The 25,603-nt window shown below is 38.6% G+C and overlaps 1 protein-coding gene across 19 annotated transcripts in view; it reads left to right on the top strand.

Moving 5' to 3' along the window:
- The window catches only part of ARVCF (ARVCF delta catenin family member), a 247,366-nt gene that overhangs the window by 30,718 nt on the left and 191,045 nt on the right, over positions 1 to 25,603 (top strand). For 3 of the 19 annotated variants that reach the window (XM_077187727.1, XM_077187743.1, XM_077187735.1), the window contains one exon: positions 6,661 to 6,800. The exons of 15 other annotated variants lie outside the window; for them this stretch is intronic. The gene's annotated coding sequence lies outside the window, so the exon portion shown is untranslated. Of the gene's footprint in view, positions 1 to 6,660; positions 6,801 to 18,218; positions 18,237 to 25,603 lie in introns of those variants that run through there. One more of the 19 variants, XM_077187736.1, reaches the window with a different exon arrangement.

Raw genomic sequence — 25,603 nt, forward strand, 5'->3', positions numbered from 1 at the left:
GAAAGTGCTTTGGTCTTAATGGATCTTAATGTCACAAGAATCACTATCTGAACCTGGCATCAGAGGATGTTTAGGGCAGTAATTTGATTTTGTTTTCTCTCTCTGAAATATATTTATTAAAGATTCCATGAGCTGTTATCTTACTAAAGCATGTGTTTCTCTTTTGCTTGATAAGGTTCCTTACAAGGCAGGGCTGCTGGTTTGCTGCTCTAACAGCAGCATGAGGAAGACAGACAAACAAGTAAATTTGGCATACAGTCACGTTGATAGAGTAGAGTATGCTTTGGACAAATGTGGTCAAATGTGAGCTTTTATAATAATTTGGGGCTGGGTTTTGTTGCATACAGTGAATTATGTGAGTTTGTGAGATGACCTATGGGTGATTTTAAGAGCACTGAACTTACCTTAAAAGCTTTTATTTCTAATGGTCTGTTAGCTCTCTTTGTACTTCTATTTTATTTCAATTTACTAAGGTCTGAAATAGCAAATATTTTAAATGGGAGAAGATAGGTAAAGATGTACTGAAAATGTGGTTTGTGAACCTCTTTGGAATTTTTTGGGATATAAGTATAAATACAGAAAGTCTGTTAGAGCATTTTGAAGACTACAAAAGAATAGTTTTCATGGAAAGAAATTATTAATTACATGACAAAGTGAATGTATTGACCATACTTTAAGAAGTGAAGGTCAAGATTTTATTCAATTTACACAGGATGCTGCATGGAAACACATTATTTAAAAGTAATTAAAATTGTGTTAAAGCTCACCATCTAGAAATGTTTGTATAACAGCTTTTGCTTTTCCTGCATAGATGACTTCTGTAATCTATGTTACTGATACACTGTAGAAAGTTTAATAATAGTACAGCTTTATTAGTGCATAAATCTCTCTTATGGCAATATAAATCTCCTATGACAAACTTGAGACAAAATCATATTAATTGTGTCCTTCTATTGACTTCAGCTGAGTCATGTACAGATTCTTTGACAAAATTAAATACGAAGAAATGTAAAGAGGCTGCTTGTCAGCTTCATCTATGTAGGCAAAGTAAAATAACTTAAAATAGGGAGTAACTGTGTTAACACTTCCTGTGGAGAAGGCGGTGTATAGATATTGATGAATTTGCCTCTTTCATGATCACAAAGTCCTCAAGCACATTCCTTGTGTAACTAGCTTTAATGTAGGGAAAAAAAAGAAACCAGCAATACCATAGCAAAAATGCTAGATTCCATATATATGGAATATATATTAGATTCCATATATAGATTCCATATATATGGTATACCATATATATGGTATACCATAGCAAAAAAAACATAGCAATTGAAATTAATATATTGTAGCTGAGATTCCTGGCAAGATGGGCTGGAAGATGAGGAAAATCATAATCTGGTAGCATAAACTCCTCAAGACAAATCTGTATCTCTTCTCAGTGTAGGTCACTGCCTGTGGGGAATGTCATCATACTTTCCTCATGTTGCAACTGGCAGCCACTAATATGGACCTTTGGATCAATTGATTCATTTCTGACTGCAGTTGCTTACCCATGGTGCACTATAATGAGCTTATTTTCCATAGTGATTGTATTTAGGTGGGGGCAGTGTAGAGAGAAAAAAAAACAACTGGGAGGGATTATAAAGAAAGCAAGGAACGTGATTTAAAATCCTTCATGTGGAAAGAGGGGCTTAGAGACTCCTCTTTTTCCTCACTTTTTGCATGGATACTCTTCTTAATTTTACTAGCATCTCTAATTAACTAGCTCTGTTCCAGTGGCTGTCAATATACAGGCAGGGATTTGTATGAAACTGAGAAAACTTAAAAGGTTAAAATTTGGCTTTAGCTTCTACTCAGTCTGGTTATTTTGGTTTTATTATAAAGATTTAGATTCTAAGGATAATTACCACAGCATCTGATGTGGATTAAGATCTGACGGGAGAGCTATTTTTAACCATGCTGCTGAAAGTTCCAGTAAATTATTAATAAATTCAGTATCTAATTTGGCAAAACCTGATAATACTTATCTTCAGTGTTCATAAGCTATGTAGTAGGCTGTTGAAGGGGTCTCTTTAGAAATTAGGGAGAAGTAGCAATTTATAAAGGAAAACTGCATTATTTGTCTGAACTCTTTTAGGGTGTATGTAGGTAATCAACTTCAGCATTGTGAATAAAAACCCAGAACGAGTGTGGATCAGTTTTGGTTTTACAGTTGTTATTCCTCATTAGAAGCACCTTATTTGTCTCCATATATACTGAGAAAAAGGATCTGTATTAATTGCAAGTTCTCAAAAACATAATTGTTTTTAACAGACTTGTAGTGTGCTACAGAGGTTAGATGTCATGACAAGCAGCATATATTGAATGAAAGGTGGCAGGGTTGGGATGTGGGACTTGAGGCTCTTTTAAGAGAAGGATGTAAAAATGCTTCTGATGCCTGGAGCCAGAGACCATCAGTCAGTGACAGTCTGTGTCTTGTCTCTTGGGAACGCTGCAGCTCCTTGTTCTGAGGCAGAGTTCACCTTTAAGTTTAGACACGTGAACCGTCACCAAGTGTAATCTGGTATCAAGAGACATCAACTGTTTGTGACCTTGGATGAATCATTTGTCTTATGAGGAACAGAGGTGTTATTTAAGTAATAAAGTTATTGTATCAAAAAGTCTGGAGCACATCTCCTGCAGCTCAAGATTATGAGTATATAAGCATTCAGGTATTTTTAGGGACTCCAGTGGGTATTTGCACTCATTCAGCAATCCTTTAATGAAATGTGCTTTCTCCTTCTTCCCGTTAATATGATTAGTCATTTAATAGCAAAAATAGATTCAAGAAGTTGTGGGAGAGCTCAGAAGTCCTTTGAACAAGTTTAAAATACATCATAACTCTGATGTTTTCATCTAGCCTAGTGTATTTCAGCTGCCCTGTCAGCTGTCACCTGCCTTAGCATCTGGGCAAAGCAGAAAGTTTTGAATTACTGTTCTCATGTTTGTGTTTTATCCTGGTTCCTCTTTCCTCCTCCATATGAGAACAGACTATTCCTGCTTTTTCATTTCTTGCTGCAAAGTGCAGCATGGCCAAAACCACAGGATCTGGCTTTATAGCTCTCATTCCTATGGAGGTGAATGCTTCATCCTCAAGCGAAATGCTGGGCAGGAATGATACTTACTATGTGGGATGTTACTACTATGCCAGAATGCAGGGAGTGTTCTGGTATTAACTGTTTGCAAAAAAAAAGTTGAATAGGTTCATCTATAAACATACTGAGATTTACAAGCCAGAGAAAATGAGGCATCCTTTGCCCTTCATCCCAACATGTGCTGATCAGGGCCTGGGGAGTGGGAAACCAGATTCAGCACAGAGGCTGTAAATCATCCCTCTTCCATCTCAGGCAGGTGCTTACTGTAGGGTTTGCTGGCCCAGGCACTCTCAGTTTCTTTTCTCTTGCTTTCTTCCAGGATATTTAAAATGTCCCAGCTTGCTTGCAATTTTCTGTTTGAGTTAGCTCCAGAGCAGATTGTGTGTCAGGAGACTTGAGTTCAGAAGGTTGTCTTGCTGCTTGCTGTGAAGATAGCTGTGCTTTGGTCCCATCACTGGAGAAGGTTTGAATGCTCAGTTTTGTGGTACATCTGGTCTAACCCATTGGGCAGTGTACCCAAAAAGCTCTCTGTCTTCTTTCAGTGCTGCTCATGTTTGACAGCAGGAGCACAGGGACAGCTCCTGTCACCATGAGGGAGCTGCTGCCTTGGCTTGGCTGCTGCTCCCTGTCACAGGCACAGAAGGAGGAGCCCCCCAGAGCTTTGCCATCAAGGGGAGCTCCTCTTTCTCCTCTCTTTTTTGTGAATCTGGCCTTCATTTCACAGCTTTTGTTGCAAGTCTGAAATGGAATATGTCATGCCAAAATGAAATTTTGAGAGGGTTTGTGCAAGAAAAGGAGATACTTCAAATTCAGTTCAATCTGCCGAACCGAGAAATCAATTATTCACACTGCCTGAGTTAGGACATAAAATGAAATAGTGTAATGTCTTCACTTAACTTTTCTCTCAGTAGTTTTAAGCAGGGTATTTTAGCTCAGACATGGGGCTGGGGGGAGGTGTTGCTGTTGGGGCTTTTTTTGTTAGTTGTGTGTTATTGTTTTAGGGGGTGGTGTTTGTTTGTTGTTTGTGCAGTGGGATCTTTGGGGACTGGAATGTCGGAGCATTGGCCGTGTGGGATGGCTCAGTGCTACAGACTAGAGGGGGGAAGGACACCTGAGTTCTCAAGGCAACATTGTGAATGTGTGTCTGAGTGTGCTGTGAAACTGAAGCCCCTCAGGCTGAGATCTGATGATGAGGGCGTGGTCCAGGATGTCGTGGCTGCAGAGCCGACACAAATGAGCTGAACACGAGTACAAATGTGCTTTCAGTAATGGCTGATCCTGTTTCATTATAAGAAAATAGGTCACTGAATAGCAAGAAATGTAAAAATTATAAACAATATATATTTGAACAAATGTGGGATTTTTCAGATCTAATAGAAGGCTCTCAGTGAAAAAAGTTTTTAAATTATAATTTAAAATATTTTTTAGCACCTTTTATGCCGTCTCTGAAAATATGCATCATCAATGGCTGGTATTAAGACAGTGTGTTCTGCATGCTTAGTCTTGCATCAAGCAGTTCATACCCTAAAGGAATATTTGACTTAAGGGAATAGTGCAGCAATTAATTTGAGATAATAACACAACTTTAATGGCCCCTTTTAGTGTGTTAGTGAATGCAGAAAGGCTTTAGCAAATCCTTGCAGTCCAAGAGGGTAAAAAGTGACTGTCTGCCCTTCTGAAGACCCATCTATATAGAGATGGAATCATCTCTGTTTTCTTCATTCAGTACCCCAGGCCAGCATGTGTCTCAGGCTCTTGCTGGGATTTAGTGCTGTGGCTTCGAGCTATTTATATTGGGATAGGAAGGAGTAAGCTATTCATAGCTAGGCATGAGTGGAAGGAGATACAGGGAGGCAGAAATGGTGTTGGGATTAGGATCCTTTCAGTGGGCAGTCACAGCTTTTCAGCTCACTGCACTCCTGTTTGTAATGAACCTTCATTTCCCTGGTGTCATGTCTGCATCTTGTCTAGGATTTGTCATTCCATCCTCAATCCCTTTTTTCCTTGAATATTTGTCTTCCATTTTCACTTTTCTATAAGACTCTTCTCCCTATTCATTTCACTCCAGTTTCCTCGTAAGTTTTCCCTCACATGGAAATAGTGTTTCTCACATGTCCCTGAATTGAATCCCACAACATTATTCTGTTTCCTGGTATAGGGTGTAACTTCTTAGGCCAAGACTTTGAATGACTTGTGCACTTACAGTTTGTTGTTTTAGTTTTCAGAGATGGGAGGCTTTAGGTGATAGGAAGCCATCATCTTTTATATTTTCTAGGATACCGATATCTTCTGGATGATTTATTTGTTGTGCCACCCATTAGTGATTTCTAAGCTGGGGGGAAGGAAGAAGTCTTCTGCTTTTCCATGAAGTTCCCATACTATGCTGAATGGGGGAGAGAACTTCATTTTATGTTTAAGTAGTGATTCACAGTTGTAAATGTGGTTGTATAAAGCTCTGACTTAATGTTCCCATATATGAAAATACCATACGTTACAGATGCACTGGGAGATGTAGCCAAATAAGAAAATTCCGTTCTCTTTATTTTAGAAATTGACTTAATTCCACTAGAAAAATGTCATTTATTAAATGAGTAGGTGTTCTGAAACAATTTCAAACCTATTTACGGAACTTGAGTAGAGATAAGATCTGTTTATAGAACTTCACAGCTTTAATGGCAAAAATCCACAAATGTGGTCTTACTCTTTCTTAAACTCTAAATAGTTCTCTCATGAGAGATGAGTTTTCTTTTCTTTTGGTTTTCTCTTAATTTTATTAGTCATTGGAATTTGCTATCATTCCTAGCATTTAAGAGATCTAAAAATTGAATCTAAACCATTGGACATGGTCTTCTGTCTTCCTTGTGCTTTATCTATTTACATGAAAAAGTCTGGGTTATTGACACTGTATCATATTTATTGTAGGTTCCTGGATCTTGTTGCCATAGTTACATGTGGTAGTCAGGAAGAGTTTTGCTGGGCTCAAAGTTATGCTAATTGACAGTTTCTTAGGGAGAATAATCCTCAAATTTCAGGGAATAATTATTCTTTCGTGCTCTAAAACTTGAGGAAACTATTTAGTTTTCAACCACAACAATATCCCCCTCCAACCCAATTCGATACCAGTGCTGTGTGTAGTTAATTTTTTTCAGAGAATGTTCTTTTTTCTTGGATGCTCTTTGCTGTTTGATCAGTCCTCCTCTTGCTTTTCTCCTCTTCCCCCATCTCAGAAAACAATGGCCCTTTTCTGATGCTAGTATAGATTTTCTGAAGAAGTGACAGTAATACAATGTCTGCCTTGAGTTTCAAGGTTCTGCTTTTTGTGGGTAATGCAACCTATTGTCCAAAGAAAGGTAGTCAGGGTTAATCACATGGAAAAGCAAAATATTATTACTGATGCACCATTAATCTCTCCTACATGTTCTTAAAGTAAATTTACTTTTACAAAAGGAAGGAAATAACCCAAATGCAGAAAATCTCACCAGAACTTTGTTTGTTTTTTGGTCCTGGACTTTCTCTCTTGTTATTCTGAAAGGAAAAAGAGAAGAAGCCAGATTGGTGTGACTGAACAGAGACATTGTACTGCAGTTCCATTCTAAACAACCCTTGGTCTGTGTCAATGGTACCTAACAGAAACGCTGGAGCTTCAGGATTATCACAAATGCCCAAGGTGTGGTAAGTTATTGAATTTGTTAATTTAAATTGTTTGAAGATATAATCAAGCTGTATCTACCTTGAGATTCCAGTTGACTTATTTTGGTGTAAACTGATTTGTAGCATGGTAGGTTTTATCTCATTTCAAGAGTTTTATCTAGTTTAATGCCTTCTGCAGTCTTTGCCATTTTCATATGGTCAGCTAAAATCCTCCTACAGGAAAGGCTTTGTTGGAGCAGACATTTAGATTTTATGATGCACTTAGATTTTATATATTTGGTGTGTAACAGGACTCATCCTGTAGCATACTGGGAGAAAAGGAACAGCTGCCTGTCCAGCTTTTCATTATAATGTCCACCTAGTGCTATATATTCAAGGTGTTTTAAGCTTTAGTCTTCTGGATGATACCCAATTAACATGTCATCCTTGGGCACTTCTAAGTCACCAAAGTTGTTAGGAGAACTTCTAAAACTAGATAAAGTCTGATTTGTCTCAGTGAAGAGGCAATTCAGAAAGGAGTTACTGCAGCTATGTCATTGAGCACTGATGAAAGTTCTGATTTAAGAGCTTTTAAATGGTTTTTTTGGATTAGTGATAACTAAAGACTTTGCAGAGGTAGAATTTTTCTGAGGAGCAAGATGGGGTCTTTTGCATCTGCTTTCTGAACCTGCCTGTTCACAGCTTCAGTCTTGAAGGGCTGGCAGCTTCTGGCTACCATGGCTTAGCAGTGACTGAGAACAGTCACAGGATCTCTCTGAGCCCCCTGTGCCCCTGAAACTGCTGAGGCTGATGATGTGGGGGCCTTCCACACAGGGAGAGATGAGTGGGAAGGTTTGAGATGGTGTGTTTAGGAAGTGAGGGCTGGGCAGACAAGTCTTGGGATCTGCAGGTATCAGTGTGGGTCTCGAGGCAGAGCAGGGCACTGCCAGGCATTACACTGATGGAATGGCATCCCCTTGCCATGACTGAGCTGCTGTCCAGGCATTGTGAGCTTTGCAATTTTCCTGTGTTCAGGCCACCCTTTTATTCCTGCACTGTGTGTGCATCCTGTTCTACTTCTGTTCCTAGAATGCATTTGTCAGACTGCTCCTGGAGCCTTGAAATGTGCTGTGCAGGAGCTGGGCTGCCCGAGGGTTCTACAAACGTTTGGGGTTTTCATTTAAAGCTTAGTGACTCACTGGGAGTCCACAGCATTACTTGCTGAAATCAGAGCCATGGTCTAGTGAGTTCACAGCCAAAAGGTCTGTATTCTACCCCTCGCTCCTCTATTGATTTCCTGCAGCATTGCACATTTCATTTTTACTGTATGTCTTTAATGACACTTTTTTTAAAAACAGGAGAGAAATATGAAAAGCGATAGCAGTGATGGCTTTAATAATATTTTAAAGATTTTTTGGATTTAAGTTTATAGATACTGGCAGTCCTTGTCTGTGGAAGTAGTATTTGATAAAAATATTTTTACTATAATTTTCTGTTGGAATTTGATACAGCAACAGTGGTGTTCAGATTGGCAGGGTTCAAAGGGTAGCTTACGTGTTCTGAGTTTGAATTCAAAATATAGCCTCTGTATTCTGTCCTAAAGCTGTAGTTCCTTTTTACTATTGTTAGGCAGCAATTGTGTGCCTGTCTCCCCTTATCACAGTCTCTGAAAGGCTGCTGTTCAAAAGTGGATTAATATTCTTAAATTTAGTACCTTGTGTTACCAATTTAAATTTTAAAGTTGGTTTTTTTTTCTTGATAATAACATGATATATAAATGTATAGCAAATTTTTGCATTAGGTAGTTTAAACAGCTTTTTCTTGGTTTTTTTGGTTTTTTTTGGAAGGCTACTTTTTTCTGCTCTTTCAGTGCACTGTTCTGTCCATTTCTTTCAGAGAGTTGGTGATTTAGACCCATGTAGAAGAAACAAATTTAGCCACAGGATGGTGGTAAAATTATCTTGCAGTGTACCAGTCCTACTCTAACTTAACTTGGCTTTATAATATTACCTTTAGAGAGAAGAGGACAATTAACAGAATCCTCACATCCTAAAATGTTGGCATTTATTTGAAGAAGTACAGTTTATATTTAGCCATTGAAGTATTTAGAAAAATACACCTCTTATAATCAATACAAATTTAAGGTCAGCATCCAGTTACTCCATTATTTTGCTTGTATTTGCTACCAACTAAAACTTGTAATCACTTCTCTACTACACGCATTCTAAATTTTACAGATTTAGTTGAATTTTTGCCTTTTTTCTCATGTGTACTTTAGGGCTTAGTTTTCTTTGCAGATTTACATAAAAATAAACTCTGAGGGCCTGGGGAAAGGGCTGTGTTAAGAATGTCATGTTTCTGAATGCCTGCTTCTTAGATCCTATACTAGTTCCATGTTAAAAACGCAGAGAAATTAGCTTATGGTATTGTTTTAGTTATGTAACAGAAGTGTGATTTCTCTTCCTTTTTTGAGTACTGGATTACGCAATGACTTTAGAGGCAAATTTGTCTCTTTTTTTAAAGTAGTATTAAATTACTGATTTTCCACTACTTTGAAGCTGTCTGCAGATAAGCAGATCTTAGAATTAAATCATGTTTAAATCATAAGGCCACTGACTACATTGAAATTGTGGGGACAGGACTGAAACTTTCCTGAAGTTTAACAGTGTTTGAATTGGGTATTTTAATTCAAGCACATCTTTTGTTCCTGAATTGGACAGCAGCCAAATTGTGCTGTATCTTTCTGCTCCTTCAGGGAATTGTAGGCATTTCCAGCTTTATTGTATGCCTTGGTTGAACATGCTACATTCTTTGGGTGTGTGTAAGGGAAGAGAAGGAGGGAACCGATCTCTGAATACTCAGGCACAATACAATAAGCTGTAGACCATTGATAAAGAAGGATTTTTACTGACTTTAAATAGGTGCTCAGTAGCTTCCTGATAGAAGCTCTCAGATGTGGGAGCTGCTTTTAAAGGCTGGATGATTTTATAAATATGTATCTGTATCTCAATCACTGTCCCCAGCAGAGAGATGTAAGGTTCTGCTATCAGACCATGGCTATGAGTGTAACAGTACATGGAACATAATTTGGCAAAAAGGTTTGACTCTGCTTCCATCCTGACTGATATGGCAGTGCTTAGGTTTAATTACTGGAGTTTTGTGGTTGTGTATAAATACTTTAGTCTCTCACCTGTAATTAGCACCTTGCTTTTTCCTTTACCTGCTTTATAATTTTATTCAAAAATGCATGTGTGTGTTTATTACATTTCACAGGAAAGAAAAGCAAATCAGATATTAATTTCTCCTGTTGAATAAAGAAATCAACTTCATGATGTTTTAAATATACAGTCTTCTTGCATAACTTAGTGTTTTGATTTACAGTGTTCTCTTTGTTTATAGCCACCTGCCTCAGGAATTGGTTTGTGTGTATGTCTCACGATTTTCTAACCCTGCTCTGAAGGTCACGCTGGCTGCTGGTCAAGGGGACCTGCTGCAATTCTTAAGTTATGGCCTAAGTTTATATTACATATTTTTGATGCATGATGATCTGATTATGCAGTAAGCTACAGTGTGATTCATGAGATCCAATTTTGTGGTGCCTGGGATGTTATTGAAGCTGGTGCTCTGATTATGACTTTGTGACATAATTTATGACATTATTTCCAAACTCAGTTTTTCTTCCTTTTTAAAAGAGCACCAGTGTATATTCCTATCGCAGATGACATTGAGGATCAGGTCATGCCCTTAAAATGACATTAAAATTTATATTTTTGAGTATTAGAGAGTATTAGATTCTGAAAAAAGAAATAGTAAGAAGTTAAGTGATACTGGGTAAACAGCAGGAAAGGATGGGCCTCTCAGTACTCGTCATTTATAAAGGTATCTGTCATGGTGAAAGTGTGTGTGCTTATTTTTACATATGTAATGTTTGTAATTAGCTCACTGTTTCAGGAGATTCATAAGTAATCTTAGCCTAAGATATTTGTCTAGAATGCATTAATCACATACATATGCCAGCATGTATATATGAATGTCATAAATGACCTAATCTACACAACAGATTTGGAAGCAAATTTAACTTAGGCGTAGCAAAAAATAGGAAGTGAGGAAGCAGAAGTGTGTTTTTTAATGTGAAGTGCAGTATGTATTTTTTAATAAAGAGGGCTATAATATAAAAATGTCCAGCCAGATTTTTCAAATGTCAGGTGTGCAGTTATGTGGAAAAAATATGCGTAGTACGTAACTAATGTGATTGGGATTCAGGGATTTGTTATGTAACAGAACTCAGGGATTTGTTATGTAATAAATGCTTTGGATGTGTTCACAGCTGCAGTGGAGTTAACATTTTTTTAATAAGACACATAATTGTATACGTTGCAGGCAATTTTTTTTGTTTGTTCATCTTCCTTGAACAATATTGCTAAGTAGCAAAGAAACCAAGTAGAAAATATTTTGAAGAAAAGATCTTCATCATTCATTTTTACTATAATAACAACTTACTTTGGTTAGAGATATCCATATGTGATTTAATGTAAATTAAATGTATTTGCCGTAGTCTGTAATTGTATAGCTCCCTATGCTTAAAGTGAAGTAGCAGGTTAGAAGGAGAAGTTACTCAGACCACTGGATGTGATTTCAGTACAAGTGTGTTATGTGTTCATGATTTAATCTTTCATCTGCTGTCACTGGGCCAGACCTAACCTAGGAGTCAACCCATGAGTACATAAACTCATAAACACTGTTGTGTGTGTCTCATTGAGCAGATGAGATCTAGTGCTAATCTTATTTTATGTATTATATTAAAGATATTGAAAACTCTTGGGTTGCTTTCATCTTAACGCTGTTTACAATTCTCAGAAAACTTCTCGAATCTGTAAAGGTCAGGCTTTGGCCTTTTTTTAAAACTCCCACTTTGCACAGTGTCCATATTATTTGTTAGTGATTTAATAGAACTGCATATGTCAAATCATTCCTCAGTTTTTGAAGGAGCTGTAGTCCAATACAAATAGGAGTATTTTAATTGTTCTGTGTGAAACTTAGTTAAAATAATTGCCATTTGGCTTTTGTATAACTCTTTCAGGCCGACAGTTCCATAATACTGGAATCCAAAAGCATCTTATCTTGGCTAGATGACCTGGGTCTTAGTTTATCTGGGCAGTTCTTCTTTATGTCTAGCCAGGCATGATTGAGAATTTTCTATTGGTTCTTTGTCTCTTACAAACATGGGAATATTGGAACTACTTATTCACTCCCTGAAAGTCAGGGGAAGTTGGTTAATGAGGGAAATGCAGAGCAGAGCTGTGATGGAGTCCACTGCAGTTTTCCTTAGGGTATTAATTACTTGCTACGCAGGGCTTGCTCTTGCTCAGGGCAAGGTGCTGGGAACAAAGCCTCAGGGTGTTTTTGCACCGGCAATTAGGCCTTCCCTCCCCTCTCAGCAGGAACCAGCGGGAGCTCTTGCATCTTCCGAGCTGTGCCTGTGTCTGTCCTGAGCAGGGGCAGAGTTTGGCTGCTGTGCTGTGGCTGCCCCAGGGCTGGGGCCGGGTGGGCAGTGCAGAGCGAGCTCTGTTCGCACTCGGCCTTTGCATTGCTGTGCTTCTCCTGCTGCTGTGACCCCAGGGCTGGGATTGGGGTTCCTGGATGTGGCTGGTAGGGTAAGGACCCTTCAGCTGAAAAAAGGAATTGCTGTACTGAGTGAGCAGGAAGGATGTGGCTGGCTTGTGTATCCCAGCTAGGGGAGTGAAATCTCTGGTGGGAGTTACAGTGGCAGCAAGATGATGTTTTGCCAGAGCAAGAAGTCTTCTGGGAATGTTTTTGTGTCTTGGTAAAGTCTAAGAAACAAGTTCTGCTTTCAGATTTGTGCTTGTGTAGACTTGAGAAGTTACATGAAGATATTTCAGGTGTTACTTTATGGTTCTATGGCAATTTCCTCAATACAGATTTTGGAAGCAGTTCTGTCTCAGGAGGGTACATACAGGGTATAGGTAACCACTTTGGGTTTGATATTCTTGTACTTGTGTAAGAATACTCCTTTGTTAAAGTATGTGTCTGACTCCAGGCATGTACTCTAGTTCCAGTAACAAGAGATGGGATTTAGGTACACAATTATCCCACTGAAATGGTGCCAGTTCACCAAATTTCACAGTCTAAATCTGCACGTGGCTGTTTCTTAACTTTGTATTATTGCATCATAAAATACTTTAATGTTACATGGAGCAAACTTTTTTTTTTCATTCCAAGAATATTGACACTACTTCTTTTTAGCTCACAAAAAGGCAGGATATTAAGTATTAATTTATTTGAAATTACATTTTTTATAGGACAGGTGTTCTGATTTTGCCAGTTCATTCTAGTGCATGGTGGAAAATTGCTATAAGTTGCAAGCTTTTTGAATAATAGATGTTCAAAAGTTACTCCAGCCTTTACCTCTACAAATAGCATAATTTTTCTGCATGTGTTTTTTCTGTACAATTCTGCTTTCTAAAATGAAGTCTTTGGCCCCTGAAGAGAGAATTAATTGAAAGTTGAACATTGATTTATTTAATGTACAGAACACACTTGATGCAAAGTACTATTTTTGGAAAATGTAGCTGACAATATAAATTCAAATTTCCTTTCCAAATAAACTGAGGAATTTAAGGATAAATAAAACAACTCTGTAAATTGTCTTTCACTGTTGTTGTGTGCTGTAGCCATAATTAGTTGGATGTTTGTGCACCAGGAAGAGTCCACAATGGTATTAGTAGAATAAAAAGGTTTAGCATGTTTTCCATTCTGGCCTGGTGGCTGCCAGCCAGCTCTGGAGTGCAGTCCTGACACGGTGCTGACGTGTCTGGGGCTTGCACTGACCGAGCTTCACTTTGATTTGTGGGCAGGGAGCAGTTGTGAGAAGGAGCTCTGCTCCTCTGAGTCAGACACTGTTCACTGACCTGGGCCTTCTCATCCTGGGAAAGCCAAGTGGCCACTTCTAACCTGAAAACACACACAACAGTCTGGTGGAGAAATTCAGTCTGGTTTTGCTGCAAGTTGCATGGATTTATGGGTGATCAGCCACAGCAGCAGTGCTGCTTTGCTTAGCAGCAATGCTTTAGCATGTTTAATAAACCAAATCAACATTTCAGATCTTCTGAATTGTTGGTCATTTTTGATCAAAAACAAAGATGGCAAATAAACTAAACTTCCTTTACAAGAAATCGGGTATTTAGCCTTTTTTTTTTTTTTTTTTTTAAATTTAAACAACATAATGCTTGAGTTCTTCTGGTACTGGTGGGACACTGGTTCTCCAGTCTCAAATTATCATTCTGAGTATAAATGTCATTGCTCAGATGTGTGGTTTGAATAGCACTAGCAAAGACCTTGTGTCACTTCTCTCTCTTTGATGCTGTAACAATCAAACTGCATCCATGGCAGGTATTACAGTCAGGTTACTCAGCTGCCTGAGCAGATGGACAGCTATCTTTGTGAAACAGAGCTGACTTAAATACCTGGCTGCATTTGACTTGGAGGAAATACTTGTTAAAGGAGCAGGTAGACAGAACAGGCAGATTGTCAGGAGTACCCAGGGTATCAGCAAGGCATGACCCATCCATCTGGCAGTCAAAGTTAGGAGTTTTTTCCCTATAACATTCACAGTTCAGATCCTGGAGACAGCTGTACATGCATGAAATCATTGGAATTCTTCAGTAATGTGTGTGGATTGTAGATACAAGAGGTTTACTCTCTGTATATTCATAAGCCAGTCTAAATTTGATTGTGCCCTGGAACAGTCCCTTACATGTCTTGCTGCAGCTCCATCTTTTCTGGCACACTCATTAATCTGAAAGTGAATTATCTGAGACAGAACCCAGAAACTCTGGTTTCTTCAGGGGGCGTTTCCCCCTCCTTAACAGATGCTTTTCAGCTTATTGGTCTCACTTCTGTGCAACTCTGTTTCAAGTTTCCCCCATCTGAAGTACAGCTTTTTAATGGTTAAAAACATTTCATTTCAATTTACTTTATTACCTATTGGTTTTCTGCTTTAAGTACTAAAAAGAGAAGCTGCCTGGCCTACTCCTCCCTTCATTTTCAGATACAAATGCCCAAAGCTTTTAAGTATTCTTATTGAGTGTCCTTTTATTTTTTTTTTTAAACTTGATTTGCACCCCTTTTGCAAGTCCTGCTAATCCTGCATTTATTGAAGAATTAGAAATCTAATCATACAACTTTGGAAATACACATATATTTATAGCATTTATGCATGTCTTGGGAAGACAGGTTTTTCCTAGCACACTAGGTTTGTCCTTATTCTTTTCATCTTTCCATTTCAGTATTTTCATTATATCAGATGTCTACAGTAATGCTCTGCACTTGGAGTGAGCACACTGCTAACTCTTCTAGAGGATTTCATCAAATTCAAAAGAACTCATCACAATAGTGAGCATGTGCTGGGCTTTTCTTTGTACACATAAATTATGAGATCCACAGCACTGGCTCAGCATCTTTATCTTCTCTGTGGGACGTAGCTGTTGCTTTAGCAGCACATACTAAATAGTTGTACTACCCTCTGCCTGTGGAGAAGGCTTTATTCAAGATACCAATGTGTTTTAATCCATCTGCCTTCAAGGCAACACCACTGGAACATAAAAGTAAGGAATTGCATGAATATTAATACCAGCTCTTGATGTGACAGGTACCATAGCTTATGTGCATAGTATGGTACTTACAGAATCTGAGAGACATTTTTAGATGAAAATGAATTTTGACTTTGTCTGCTGCTGACAGATTAAGGCTATTTAAAATGGATTATTTTTCAGTTTTGGGGCTTTCTTGCAGAAAAAGTATTAACTCTTAATTTGCCACAGGAGACAAAAATACAAAAGTTTGTTCTGACAGATGCTAAGTTTCATTGTGAGACTTTGACATGTCCCTGCTAAAACCTGTTGACTTGATGTTGAGGAAATAGTTCACATCCTGTCATGAGCATCACAGTGGGCTGTACTGCCAGAGGTGGGATGACAGCACTCTCTTGGAACTCATCCATCTGAGCACAGCTGAGAGCCAGCAGCTGTGTTTAACTATGTTCATTTGGAGAAATATAGTAAGCTTTCATCAAATCACCTCAGCAATTCAGAATTCAAAGTTACTTTCCCAACATTTGCTTGCCACTTTACTGAAAATTTTTAAGATTCAGGTTGTATTCCTGTGATTCAAAAGGAAATGTTTCTTAGTTTTGTTTTGGTTTGGGTTTTTTTGGTTCAAGACATGCTGGATTCTCCTCATTTACCTGATGACAGCTGTGATAAATTAGGTCCTTTTTGTTCTTGACTGCTGAGTGTAAATCTTGCATGATGGTTTTAGGCAAGTTATGTACCTATACTCAAGTAAGTGACAGCAGAGATGGCTAATAGTCATTGCTGCTGGCTTAGTGCTGTATTTATTGACATGACAAAGCTGTTGACATCAAGAAACTGATTTGCAAGTTCAGTTGTTGAGATTTATTTGATCAGTCCTTACAGAGAAGATTTACTTTCACATAGTAATAACATATATTCAGTAAATTAACCAGAAATACAAGCCCATCCTTCTTTTAAGAAACTGTAGAGTCTTAAGAAAGTATTAATTCCTTCCTCTAAGGAACTGAAATGAGAAAGCACAATATGCATGGTGTAAACATCCTTTCTGTGTTTTGATACTGTTAAGGAGAGAGCTTGATTGGTACATTTAGGCTTTACAAATATGCAGTAGATTTCACATTAAACCCAGCCCTGTTTAGTTCTGCTGCACTATGGAATAATTTTCTTGACTAGCTAATTCCTTAAACTTTCAGCTGTTCATGAGTACTTGTCCAAGAGCAGTGGTTTCTGGACAGAATCTTGAAAACTTCTCCTTGTCCATAAAAACAGGGTAAATGATGTGTCAAACCATTTTAGAATGCTTTCAGTAGAATTTGAAATGAAGAGTTCTGTTAAGATAGATAATATTCCACAAGTGATTGGAGAATTTGCAGTTGGTCTTTTGATCTAAACTTGAATGTTTTAAACTGTTCATTTTGGTGAGAAAAATTGTAGTCTGATTATAATGAAACAAATATGTTTAACAGCCTAAACTGGTGTATTATGAAGATGCATCTGCTTGTCTAAGAGAGAAGCTGTACTGAGCAGGGAGAGAAGACTGTGCCAAGTCCTTGCCTGTTGTAAGGATAAAAGACTCTGTAGGAATTGCTGAAGGTACAACCAATGCCTAATGTTAATTGTCTGAAAATTTAGTACTACACAATGTGTTCCTAGAAGAAATGCTGATCAGACAATTGAGTGACTGCTCAGAATTACATTTATCTATTATCTTGTGGAGGGAAAATTGTGGTTTTTTCCTCTCAGCAATATGTTTTGAACAAACCAGTGTACACAGTTGGACTCTCAGCAGGGAGACAATCCAAGGACTGACATGTTATTGTAATAATGGCAAGGTCAGCAGCACGATTGGTACTGTAGTGCAGCTGAAAGATTAATATCAAACAAATCTATTTTTAACATGAAGCATAAGATAATCTGTCTTTAGCTGCAGAATATGTTAAAATACATTATTGTAAAATTACAGGGCCTGGTTATCTTTCAAGTTTCCAGCAAGAGGTTTCTATAAATCTTATCATATTTAACTGATAAATAGATTAAGTTTTGCAGAAAATAGCCTCCGTGTTAAACTGTGAAGATCTCAATCAGATTAAGTACTCCATATGAAAAATGTTAAAAATTTAAGTGTCCTTCTACTTGGTTGGTTGTGCTCTACATTTAGGAAGAATGGTCTTAAAATTTCCCCAACTTGTAAAAATATCACAACAAATGTATCTGGGTTTGACCACTTCTTCTTGTATACCTGTCATTATTATCTGGATATGAAAAAGATGCTACTTTTTTGCTCATGTAATTGAGATTTTGTCATAAACTCATTAACTATGAAGCTTTCCAAAAGTGATTTTGAGGTGCAAGTCCACGGCCATTTGTCAGTGTTGAAGATTCCAATGCTCTCATAAAGAAAACTGTTGTAACACTTAAGAGAAGTAAAAGAAAGGGAAAGAAAGGGGATCAGGAATAAATATTTTGTGGTTTTTTTCTCATCTGTGTATTGGGGTGCTAAAATTGATCATGAGTGTGAATGCTTGATATTGTGTATTTTTTGACATTAAAAAAAAATCCCAAAAACTGGCTTGCCCACATTTCCACTTGAGGAAGTACATATGAAAAAATCTTTGGAAAATAGTTGGAGTGAATGACATGAAATTAGATCAATTGCAATATTGTTGACATTGATTGAGGAGTGTTAAGTGAGGGATGGAAAAAACCATATTTGATCAAGATTAATCCTTTTTCTTCCAATGCTCCTGAGACATGTATAATAATAATTTTTTTTTCCTGTAAAGCTGCTTACGGAAGACTGAAGAATCATGACTTACAGAAGTCCATACAAATTCTGGACACAAGGATCTTTGAAGATTGCACAAAGGTCTTTAAAAACTTTTAATATTTATAGCTGTGCATCTTTATTTCAGCTGAAACATCATTCAATACAGTTTAAGATGCTGAAACTATTTAGCATTATGGATGCATAGTTTTGTCTCAAAACCCCCTTTTCTCATGCCCCTGGGAAAACTGAAGTGGAAAGTAAAATTATAAATGCTTTGAAATGATTCATGTGTTTAAGTGGAAACCCACCCACAGTTTTCCCATAGTGCAGGTCACTTAATCCTAATGCTTCTCTTAAGAAGGAAACTTCAAAAACTGCCAAAGATACAATTTAGAATCTGAGTGGGAAATGAAGTTGCTTCCTGTGTTCACTCAATGCCAGTGAAATTAAGTCTGTTTTATTTGACGTGTAGTTGGAAAGTTCCAAATACAGAGCTAATGTTTGAAGTTATCTCAAACCAGATTTGGTTGCAGGGTTTTTCTGCAACAGCCACAGAGTCACATGGAACTCCTTATGTAAGTCTTGGATAACATGTACCACCTCCAGCTCCTGAAAAAAAAAAAATCCCTCTTTTTAGTCATATAGCACCTCTTTATCCTTTGATCTCAGTCTTACTGTTACATATAGCAGAAGGTGTACGTTAACCTTGGTAATAAAATGGACTCTTTCTTTTTGCATTATGAAAATAGGGCAGTTTTTGCTGACTGTTGCATGAAAATGCTCAAATGCTGCAGTTATCAGCATTACTCACTTTCAACAAATACCTCATTAAACTTGTGGTAAGTCATTCTTAAAGAGGGTTTTGCCTCTGTGTTTGTGGCATTCCTGATGGCTGGAAATCCCAGATATGTCAACTGCTTTTACAAACGTGCTTCCCCTTCTTTGCTGCTGCCCCGGGCTCTGTTGGAGCCCACTGGATTTCTCACCTATGAGCAGTGTGTGCACAGCACACAAACAGTGCTGATGGAAACTCTGGGGCTGCTGGATGTGTGCTCAGAGGGCACAGCCCCCACTCCTGTGGGGTAAATCAGGCCCTGCACAACTCCCTCAGAGTTTCCAGATATTCCTCTGTTCCAGGCACAGCACAGCCAGCCAGGAAAAGGCCTCTTTTGAGAGTACCAGATTTCTGTCAAAAAAGACACTGGCTGATGGCAGCAGATTATAGCAATTACACATCCTCAGAAGATAATGGTCCATTATAAACTGTGGGGTTTCTGGACCCTTGCTGTCAGAGTTACTCAGCATTAACCCCAATCTGTTTACTTCCACTGGACTTTTGCAAGGGTTGGAGCTGCTTCTCTGCTAGGACCAGGCTCCAAGAAGGTTTCTGATAGTTTCACAACTGTAATGCCAACAGTGGGGATTTTATGGGTACATTGAGTCCAGATAAATTAATATTTTAATTAAAAATCCACAATGACTTTGGAAGGGCCTTTGTCTAATTTAAGGTTAGCATTAGCCACCAATTTGACTGTGACAATGCTGCCAATCTGCCTTATCAAATTTTTGTTTTTAACAGCCAGCTGATCCAACTGGAATAGCTGGGGTATGGAAATTCAGGCATCAGTTGCAAGTAATTGGACATTGTTGTCTCCATATTGATAAATGGATTCCTGTCCCTGTTGTAGTGTTTGTCTGGCATGAGCTGCCCAAATGAACAACAAACATTCATGTGGTTCTTTAAATTGGATGAAGCAAATGAAAGCATGTCATAAAATCCAAGATGGGCTGGGAGTTTCTGCATATTGTAACAGTAACTGAACTGTTACCCCTTTTCTACCTGTTGGGGATTACCCTTCAGTACTCTGAAGCCTTACACTGAAGTTTAGTGGTGGATGCTGCTTTAGTGAGAGGAAAGCTGCACACTGGAATCCAACCTGCTGGGTAACTAAGCCCAAACTCTTACCAGTGGAGTGAAATGGCTTATTTATAATGCTGTTTACTTCCAGTTTTTGCTTGTCACTTATTTGCACTTTCTTTCCAAAGAGATGAAGCAGTCTGCACTACTTATTTTGTATTTCCTTATTGTAGGATTGGACATTGAATGTCAGGGATTGAACAAGTCTAAATTCATATGGAAGAGAAATTAAGAGTTTTTTTAAATTATTTTTTTTAACCTAAATACTGATAATCTTAAAATTCAGAGCAGTAAATTGAATTTGTGGAGTGAGTTATATTATTTCTGTTAAAGGCACAGAAATCTGAGATTTAGACTTCTGGGTGAGCTGCTGGTACAAATTCTTGTTAGGAGATAGGAGATAGATGTCTTCCTCTGAAAAAAAAAAAGAATCCCAGTGCTTTCTAGAATATGTAGAGCATTCTGTGTAACCTGTGCTCAGTTCTACTAATTATTTTTCTTCTTAATGCTGAAGTGTCGATAAACTTGTACAAAGACGGATGTAAAGATGGATTATCAAACTTTAAATCGGGACAAAGCTTTGTCTTCAGAATCTGTTATCCTTGTCTGTGAGCAGAAGCAGAATAAGGGAAGAGCTCATCACAAGAAGCCACTGTTTACACTTCAGTAGTTTTTGTTAAAAAATAGAATGCTTCTGTTCATTGTAGTGCTCCTGAACTCTCTTGGTTTTGCTGTTCTATGAGGTTTTTTATTAAGCTCAAATTCCACTGACATTTTTGATTCCAGTTTACATGTTTAGGCCTCCTTCTGCTGCTGTGAATGAGACCACAAATTTAACAATGGCTTGCAGTATTAATACTTCATTGTTAATTGCCTTGACTTGGTCCCTTGCAGTGCAAAATTAATGTCTGTGCCTCCTCTTTCTGCAGTCTTAGTTGTAGCACAGGGAGGTTTAATCCAAACTGGAGCAGCGTTGTTCCCAGAGAGCTGCTGGAGCAGCAGTCTCTGGAGCGAGTGGGGCTCTGTGGGGGTACAGCCAGCCCAGCTGCACAGGGAATGGACTCCTTGGGAGGGGGCAGGATGCTTTGCTGTGCTTCATAAGGAGCAGCTGCACCCCAGAGCTGGTCCCTGTGCTGTGCCACCCCTGTTCTCCTCGCTGGCATTGCACTGGGGCAGTGGCACGGGTGGAAGCAGCCGTGGCACAGCCGGCCTGGGCAGGAGAGGCTTTGCTGGGGCAGCACAGGGCAGTCTCCAGCTCATCCCCTGGGATGGGGCCCTGCTGGGATCCTTCCTGTGCAGCATCAGTGCTGAGCAGCCCCTCCCTGGAGCAGGGTGAGCATCCTTCCCTGCTGCTGCCACAGCTTCTCCTGCTTTCCAGAACGTGGAGCAGCCCAGTCCCCACGCCCAAGAAAAGGACCAGCTAGCGTGGCAGAGCTCGGAAAATGCAAAAGGCTTAAGTCCTTTAACTCAGAGGTTCAAATCCTTTCCCTAGCTTAACTCAAATCATCTCCCATGACTAACTACCCTCTCTTAATCAACCTCATCATCTCCCTCTCCTGTGCCCTCCCAATCTTAACTGCAGTAGCATTCCTCACACTAGTAGAGTGCAAAATCCTAAGCTATATACAAGGCTGAAAGGGCCCAAACATTGTTGGCCCATTCGGGCTCTTACAACCTCTAGCAGATGGAGTAAAAACCATCGATCAAAGAACCTATTCGACCATCAACATCCTCCCCAATCTTATTTATCACAACCCCAATACTGGCCTTACTTCTGGCAATCTCAGTCTGAACCCCACTGCCCCTTCCATTCTCCTTAGCAGACCTTAACCTGGGCCTGCTCTTCCTATTAGCAGTATATCCATCCTATGGTCAGGCTGAGCTTCTAATTCAAAATACCCTGATTGGGGCACTATGGGCAGAAGCTCTAACAGGGGCTCTGGGAACTGCTGGGTTTTGGTTTTCTTGCTGTAATGCTTTATGAGGAATATATGATCCTACAATATAACAGATACAACCCAGAGAATATTTTTAACATTACTGGCATGGAATGCCAACTTAGAGAAACATGTGGTTTCTGTAATGGTAGTTAATGGTTACAAACCAAATTAAGTCTAAATATTTGAGGAAATTAGCCTGCAAAACTGGATGCAAAGGAGTGAACACATACCAAATTGTTCTGATGAACAGAAATTACCTTCTAAAGTAATGTGAACTTGGGATGACTTTTTGCTCTTTGTGTAATGAGGGGAAAATGGTTCGTTTTTGCTCTTTAACAGATGATGCCTTTGAATTGTAACAAGAAGGGGGGAGACAGATAATGATTTCCAGTGAAGTCTAATTTGTTAAAAGGCACAATTAAGCTTTGAGATAAATGATTTAGCTTTTAAAACACTGAGAGTAAAGGAATTAAACTCAATTCTCACCCACTGCCTGTAGGGTAGCTTTTTGATTTCTGTCAAAGGGAGCATTGTGATTTGAAAAAAAATAATTTTTATGGTTGTGTTCTGTCTCTGAAACCACACATGTGCAGTGACAGCTATTTTGCATCTGTTTTAGGGCAAGTTATCTTATTTGATTCTTCTGAGAAGCTGAGCAGGTTGCTATAGCTACTGAGCTGTGGCACTGCTGAGGTTTTTTCATCGATTTCTAAATGTAATTGTTAAATAAGTTTGGTATAAGGCCTGTGATACTCTGCTGTTCATTGCACTTGGAGATTTTTATTTAGTTTTTTTATTTAATTCCAACAGGTACACAGAATCATATATATATATATATATACTATTTATGTACATATGTAGCGATGATGTAATGAAAAATGAATGTGCAGGTTTTCCAAACCAGCCTTTGCCTCAGAAAGCTCCTGCATTCCTTTTGTTCCTCTTGTGGTTGGGTGTGGGTTCTGGTCTCTGTCCACAGTCCTGCAGGGTGAGATGCTGCTGGAAGGGATGCTGTGAGAGCCACGTGCTCAAACTCTGTTCTCCCAAATGATCTTTTCTTTCTGCTGTGCTACATCTGAAACAAATGCACAAGCAAAAGACCTACTGCTAACAATACATTGCAGCTATTAGGGACAGGTTTTTAACGTGTAAGAGCTGTTCAGAGCAGAATTAGCACGTCCTCTTATTTGTAAAGGCTGCTACCAGTTCTTGGCCTTGCCTGCAGCGCTTGGTGATTCTTTGTTCCCTGCAGCTGTGTTCCAGTTGTTACACTGGGTGTACTGATACCAGGCAACATCACTAAAAATGTAGTGTTGGTTTTGTCATGGGTGGGTGTGGCTTTGGATATTTTCTGTTTTTCAACCAAAGTCCACCAGATGTCCAAGTCCTGCATGATCCTTATGGTGGGGTTGTCGAAGCTTTATGTGTAGTTTTTCAGCCATCCTGGGTTGTGGCAATTGGTGAATTTCATCTGCAGAAGCAAAAGCTTTAGTGCAAACCGATTGCAAGGAGGCCATAGTGGTGTATATTAGCTGTTAATGGCTTTTTGTCAGGCAGCAGTCAGACGGGGAGGGAAAATACTCTGTAAAGCAGCACCATCACTGGAGAGCCAGGATATAAAATAGGAGCTCAGCATTTAGGGATTGAAAAGTGCAGTGGAATTTTTCAAGCTGCTGATGTTGATTAGTACTGCAGTGCTCATTCACATACAGAACTGGAGGCACCCTTGTCTTGGGCATTTTAGTGAATTCCAGAACCTGTGTATTTTTATCTTTAGATGCTTTATGAATCATGCTTTGTGAATGTCTGACAAATTCTCTGGTAGCAGTGGTGGATTTAGTGGCCACTTGCTGAAGCTCAGTGCCTGGGATGCAGTGCTTCCCAGCCGCTTGGGACACTGTAAATTTATTCTTTACACAGATTTTATTCAATTAAGATTAGTGTCCTATTTAGGCTGAAATAGCTAATTCTGTTACTGAATAATTTCTTCTGGAGCTCATAATTTTCAGAGAATGGTGTATATGCAGCTGTTGTGGTCCTGTTGGATAACACTAGATATTCTGAGAACAGGAAGAAACTGTATTGAAGATATTATAACAGAATAAAAATACTGGAGGTTGATACTGCAGACTTCTTCAGAGATGGACTTAAAGATAATAATTAAATTGGTGTTACATTTTTAGCACAATCAGTCCACTCACCGTTGTGAAGAAAAATCCCTATTTCAGGAAAATCCCTTGCTCCAGACTTCCCTCTTAGGCAGCCTTTATTTAGCCAAGGCCAAGGTGTTCCCAGTTATCTGTGGCTGAGGTGTAGATCTGGTGGTGTAGGAGCCCTGCTGCCAAGTGCTGAGCTGCACTGATGACTTCTTTGTTCAATGCCCTCTATTTCTGCTCAAAAAGTTACCACAATTTTAGGGAACTCCTACCAATTCTGCAGCCAGTACACAGATTTAACCTCTTAGGACATCACCACTGACAGACAACTCCTAAAGTGAGCAGCCATTATCCCTGTAAGGATTTGGATTACCTCTGTACTTCTCAATTTTTTGTTGTTGCTTTCCTGCAGTTCCTAAGATAGAATTATGCATGTAATCTGAGGGGTGAACAAATGAATGCAAATCCTAGTGACCTGAGAGATTTTTGATAAATGGTGAAAATACATTTTTGATAGTCACCTCTGTTGATTTCTGACAGCAATGTTTGTTTTAAAATGAGTAATCCTGCAAAAGTTTTAAAGAATTATATCCTAATTTTGGTCTTAGGTAAATACTCAATTGTCTGATCATTTAGTGAAATATACTATTGTGTAAGATTGTCTCATTGTTCTGTGTAGTGTAGTGTCTGTGTTGTGTCTAAATGTGTGCATACAGGTTAAATAGTCGGTTACACAGACAAATTCCCATCTCAAAATCCTAAATAGCTTAAGCACTAAATTTTAAAGGAATTAAAATTATTCTAGTCTAATGAATTGCACCAATATCTTTAAAAATAGTATGAATATTTGCATGCATCCCTAATCACTTAAGGTGCTTATCCTATAATTTACTGAGACCTATGATGTGAGAATTCTTGGTTTATAAAAATCCAACCTTTAATGACTACTGTAAAAAAATAATTGTAATTAAAAAAGTTTAATCACCGTATAAAATGCACATATCTTTAAAACCTTACTTTTGCTTTCTAACCAATAGGTGGTGTAGAATTTACCAGAGTGCTGCTGGTACATTCCATTACTAGCATTGTGGGAACCTAGTAATTTCATGGTAAGAATTAATTGAGCAAATCAATATTTTATTGTCAGGAATTGACTGAAGTACTGAATCAATTCCTGAAATTTTTTACTTTTATCCTATTTTTTAAAAAAGTCCCTGTAATATACCAAGTATTCAGAGCAGTCATTGATTTACAGCTGAAGAGCAAGCAGCTCTAGGAGAAACACAGAAGCTGTTAAACAGCAGGACTGCTCTGTAGCTTAGGGCAGGAAAAAAGGAGGCTCCTTCCAGTTGGAACTACTGGAGGTGTAACACACTGGTGAAGCCTGTTGTGTGATTTCTCAGTTGGCTGATCTGACTATCAAAGAAGAGGCTGTTACTGGTTCCAGCTAAA

Source organism: Agelaius phoeniceus, chromosome 18 (genome assembly GCF_051311805.1).
Source record: "Agelaius phoeniceus isolate bAgePho1 chromosome 18, bAgePho1.hap1, whole genome shotgun sequence".
Lineage (NCBI taxonomy): Eukaryota > Metazoa > Chordata > Aves > Passeriformes > Icteridae > Agelaius > Agelaius phoeniceus.